Genomic DNA, 6,088 nt, shown 5'->3' with positions numbered 1-6,088 from the left:
CAGTGTGCAGATGAACATAAATCTTCCTCTTCCAGTCCAGGCTTAAGAATATGCACTTTTCCAATTCCCACATCTATCACAAAAATGGTGAGCTGAATAGATCAGTCAAAATAAAGCACAAAACAAATTTTTCTTATACTTCTCTCTTTCCTCAAGGCCTGGGATCTCTGGCCCACCCTTGACCTCAGGCAGTTCACAATCTGTCCTTTCCTTTCACCCTCAGCATACACTGACATGGTCCAGAACCTGATGCTGCCTCTCCATCATCCATCTTGCACCATCTTCATTCTTCTCCTGTTTTATTCCTCTCTAGAAGGCATAGCCCTCCTCTGCCTCTTCCAATAGGACTTGGAGACCTAGCATCTGAAGCTCCTCTGCTGCAATACCTCATTCAAATATGGTCCCCTCTTCCTCAATTACTTTTTCCATTCTAAAACCACGTTGAGAAACATTGAGCACTTTAAACATGATGTCACTGGGTGTTGCAGTGTCCCCGGCCTTCCAACCCCAGCCAGGCTACATGGGAACTTCCCTTTCCAGGGCATTGTGTAACACAGAGAGAACTTGGGACTCAGGGTTCATGGCCAGTGCTCACAAGCATGGCCTCAGGACAGGCCGTGGAGTTTACATGACCCCTTCCCAACGCTGAAGACTCAGGAAAACTGAGTGCCACTGAGGAGGAGATATGGGGACCCCACCAACAGTGCCTCCCATGCACAAGCCCCACACCAGGCAGGAGCCACCCATGATGGCTGTCACCATGCCACTGGAGACACACAGGGCAGAGCAGCCCACTGGGTTCCAGGTGGTCTGTGAAAATCAATTTAGGTTGGGTCTTTTCTGTCAAAGGATTTAATCAGTAACCACCACTATTTCAAATGTTAGTCTCACTAACTTGCTTCCCATATGCTCACTTCATGAACTCTGCTTAATGTGACGAGTTTCTATTAATAAAGGGTTGTTATCCTCGAAAGCCCCCTCCCAACCTGTCCCCTTTCTAATTAGTCAACTGCATAGACTGTGAGCCCAAAAACTACCCAATCCAGGAGCAGGAGAGGGACAGCATGATGTCAGATAAAACCCTTACAGACTTTCCACCTGGTGTGCATATGTCCCAGACTTCCTGGTGTGGTGCACCCTTGTGCAGAAGTAAATTTTGCCTTGCCTATTGACTTCTGAGTAGTGTCATCTCTCTCGTGGCACCCCAATGTCTTAAAGATATTTCTAACAACATGGGGGCCCATGTGGGACTTTCATGTCGCCCACGGAGCCATGGAAACCCCTCAGGGGAGATGCATCCCATGGCCTTGCAGCCTCAGAGCTGGTGAGATCCACTATCTCTGTGGCCAACAATGAGCTCCAAATCAAAAGTCAATTGGCAACACCAAGCAAGCACTGCAGAGGCCCAAGTTAACTATGTGTATGGACCAAGGTAGGAGAGTCAAGTACTACTTTGGTGGGCTGGTCATCCCAGAGGCTGTGTGGGTGTGACTGGGACTTGTCTTGGACACAAAGCAAGTGCTGATTCCAGAGATGTAGGAAGCACTTTGGGTAAAATATAAGAAATCTCCAATACGGGGGACTGAATATTGTCCCAGGGATATGGGGATACAGGTAAAATGCAAGAAACATGCAGTATTGGGGGTGGGGGGGTTTGAGCCTTTTCCTGGGGAAACACACAGCCAAGATTATGGGATTGGTAACAAAAATTCAGTTCCAAAAAGTGAAACTCACAAGACAATAGATGCATCATCCACCATTCTACTGAACAGCCCTCTGATTATAGTTTAAAAGTTTTTCTGGAAGTACACTCTAATTTTTTTATGTGCCATTTTGTTTAAATCTCTGAAAGAGAATTGGGTAAAATTTAATTTGCTCCTGCAATTCCAACTCATATTCTGTACACCAGACATTTTTTTGGCATGCTTAATTTATAAAACTTTTATTTGTATATGTGTATGTAAATATCTTCAAAATGATTCTTAGGCTGCTGTTATAAGGTTAATGTATTTTTCAAGGTAACAACAACAAAAAACCCAGGGTTTTTATGTTGGAGATCTCTGTTGTAGACTGCTTAAGCCCCCCCCCCTTTTGCATATAAATATGTAAATGATAGGACAATAATGTCGCCATTTTGTGAATCAGCCAAAATGGCAGCCCCGCCCTTAAACAAATTCCCATGCTCTAAAACAGCCCCACTTCTGCCAGAGACTACTGCACATGCGCTAACTTCCTTATCCTCCCCCTTCTATAAAAGCCACTGCTCGCCCAGACTCAGGGCTGTGCCATCTTCTCCCTGGCCAGCCTGGCAGTTTGGGCCTGCCATTAAACTTTGCTCTATGGACGTGAGACTTTTCTTGTGAGCTTTCTTTGTGAGCGGCGTTTTTCCTAACAGTAAACATATTCAGGATGGTGCTTGTTATAAAGCTGTATAAAAAAAAATTGTTACTTCTGCTCTATTCTATTGCTATTTTTAAAAAAAACAGTTTTCAAACTTGTTTCAAGCAGGTCTCACTAAGATGCAGATATTCAGGGGTTAAAACTCAGGCTCAGACTAGAGAAAAAGGAAAGGGCCAGGTGGTAAACTGCAACAAAAAAATCTTAAAATTTAGATAAGTTTAAATATGACCATGGCCTGTTTCATTCTGTGGTAAATAAAATCTAGGATTTAATTCTCTTGTACAATACATGAGTGTATTAACAAATGGGTTTTCCGTAAATTGTTTTTATACAAAAAATAATTTTAAGGTTGCTTTCTTTCTGTTTTTTTAAATACAAATATAAGGCTCTAAGTTAAAAGGTTTTACAAGTTATTTTCAACAAGTAACAAAAAATATAAAAGGTATTAAGAATATGGTTTTAAAAGTAAAAGGTTAAAGAAAAAATACTTCTGCTTAAATGCAAAGTGACTATTTTTTATTGGCTCTAGACATGTCCTTTTATACTTAAACATGGTGTTTTTAACTTTTTTTTTAAAGGATGGGTTTTTCTTGTATATATATATTGATAATGTATTGTTGCTGTGGTAATTCTACTAATGCAAAAAAAACCAAAAACCAAAAACCCACAGGCTCAGACATTTTTAAAAATGTACTATAAGCCAACACCTCCTGCTACAAGTATAAAAAAATTAATCTTGACTAAGTGTTTGGAAAACAAAAAGCTGGAGATGTACACTTTATCCCCCAGTTTATAATCCTGATAAAGATTAAAGAAGTCCCACCAGCCAGGACTTTCTGCTGAGGAGCAGCAGACAAGTGCAGACAAACACCTTCCTGTTACACTTACTCTAGTGCCCCACTCTTTTTATAATAGACACATTTTCCAAATTCCCATGAATTCCCCCAAAATGGTGAGCTCATGCATCAGGAGAAATAAAACACTTATAAAGTAAAAATTTCTCATGCTTATCTCCTTCCTGGGACCCACACTTGGCCTTAGGCAGCTCACAACCAGTCCTTTATTCTCATGCTTTTTTGGCCGGTGGGCAGCCACCGCATGGCAATCAGGGACCTTCCACTCTACCCTCCCACTTTCCTCTTCCCCCTCCAACCCAGATGGATGGGACCATACACTGTCATCCTCACCACTCCCTCGGCGGCGAAGCTCCTGGGACACACTGCCTGGTACCACCTCACCCACCTTAAAAAGCTCCCACCCACCACATCTACCAAAACCTGGCAAGTTACACAGATGGGGCCCACTTCCCTTCGGATCTCCCGGGTTGGGGATGCTCTTAATACTGCTCCTGTCTCTTCCCCCAATCCTGTCTGAACCATCTCCTCCTCATCGCTGGAGATTTAAAGTTGAAGAGGCAATCACAAAGGGTGAGAGGGTGACCACTCAACTCTTCGACTCTGGGGAATGCCCCCCTATGAGATGTAGCAACTCCCTCGCCCTCAAGTTTCAGCCCTCCATGAGCAGCACATTTGGAATGAGAACTATAAATTTTGGCTTTGTATGTTTTACATTTGACCAAACCGAGCCATACTGTAAAAAGTGGGCCAAATGGGCTGAAGAATACGGAGGATGTCCATATTGGTCTTGTAAAATTCATTGGATCAAGTTCAACACTAAACCTCTCTCGGGCAACACGCTAGAGGTTTACTATGATGGCTCCAATTTAAACCTCTACATTCCTGATCCATGGAATGTTAGATGGGCAACTGGGGTAATAGCCAAGGGATATCCATTTGGGTCCTCTTCATACCCCTCAACAACCTTCAGAATCTGGAGGGAGCATGAGCAAGTGGTCCCAAAAATCCTTGATGTACTGAAAGATCAGGCAAAAGCCATCAAGGAGACAGAAAACAGTCTTCAAAACAAAACCCAGAAAGACCCTATTTCCTGGCTGTCCCTGGTGCAGGAAGGTGCTAACTTATTAAATAAGTCAGGTCTGGCCAATGTAACTGGATGCTTCCTGTGTTACCTTGTCCAGGCCCCCACTCATAGCTGTTCCCTTACCTAGGCCATTCCCATGAAACGGGTCAGCCTCCACACCTCCGCTCACCCCCATCGCAGGAGCCCTTTTATATAGAGATCCTCTAACAGTTACCTTTCTGCTACTCTGATCCTGGCCAAATGTGCAACACCACTAACTCTACCATATCGGGCTCCCTCTGGGCCCCTCCAGGAGGCTTCTTTTGGTGTAATGGCACACTTTAAAAAAACCTCACCCAACAGGCTCTAACTTCCCAGCTCTGCTTACCTATATCTATGGTTCCCCAGCTTACCATGTATGAAAGAGGAGAATTCTTTCATCTCATATGCCTTACATCAGGAACCCAGCCCTCACCTCAACATAGGACTAGGAGGGCTGTCTTCTTGCCTGTCCTTGTGGGCATATCTTTGGCAGCCTCAGTGGCAGCTATTGGTCTTAGCTCCGGTGCCCTGGCTCACTCAGTAATTCAGACACAAAGGCTCTCTCAACAGATCCTGACAGGCTTTGAAGACTCAGCAGCATCCCTTGCCTCTCTTCAAAGACAGATAACTTCCCTAGCTCAGCTCTACAGAACCACCGCACATTGGACCTTCTCACAGCGGACAAAGGGGGAACTTGCCTCTTTCTTCAGGAAGAATGCTGCTACTATATTAATGAGTCAGGCCTGGTGGAAACCCATGTCCAGTCACTTCACAAGCTCAGCGATGAGATGCGCCACTACAATGCTGCCTCGACTGACAATCCTGGCTGGTGGAATCCAACCCTGTTTAACATTCTCACCCACTGATAGGTCCCCTGGTGATCATTTGCCTCTTTCTGCTCCTGGCACCCTTTTTCTTTCGATTTTTCCAAGACCGCCTCCGAAAGTTAACGTGGATAACTTGCTCCAGGTCCATGACTACCAGCCTGACTACACTGGCCAAGCGGCCCGAGACATCCCTAGCCCCTGACATCACCCTCCTTCAGCAGGAAGTAGCCAGAACTGATTCTGCGCCCCTTATACCAAAGAGTCTGGGATGTTTGGCCAGTGGGCAGCCGCCGCATGGCGATCAGGGACCTTCCACTCCACCCTCCCCCTTTCCTCTTCACCCTCTGGTTGCCACGGCAACTCCCGCTGCCAGGCAATCACCCTCCTCTCCCCTCCTCCTCCTATGTTTGCCACAGCAACTCCCACCAGCAGAAAATAGGTCCTGACCTATCCTATAGGTCCACATTACTCTGAGCCCCCTCCCCTCACTAGGCTTCAACCTATCCTGACACTCCACGGTACCCGAAGCTCTTGACTTCACCCAGGTTATAAAAACTAGGCTGCCATTTCTCGGGTGCAACTTCTCCAGCCCTGTTCTTTGGGGATGGTGAACCTCGCCCAAGAGCGCATTCTCAATAAAGCCTGCTTGCTTTGTTATTTGGCTCCAATTTGACCTGCCCATCCGCATCGACCTAATAATGCTGAAGACACAGCAGACGGACAAATTCCTCTGGTCCAGAGCCTGAAGATGCCCTCAATACCCCCTCCTCTGACCTAATTTCTATTGCTGTTGTTTCCTACTGTGAGAAATCAACTTAGGTTGAGTCTTTTCTGTTAAAGGATTTAATCAGTAACCACCACTGTTACAAATGTCTCACAAACTAGCTTACCATATGCTC

This window comes from Castor canadensis, chromosome 14, assembly GCF_047511655.1.
Source record: "Castor canadensis chromosome 14, mCasCan1.hap1v2, whole genome shotgun sequence".
Lineage (NCBI taxonomy): Eukaryota > Metazoa > Chordata > Mammalia > Rodentia > Castoridae > Castor > Castor canadensis.
Note: the sequence above shows the minus strand (reverse complement) of the source record.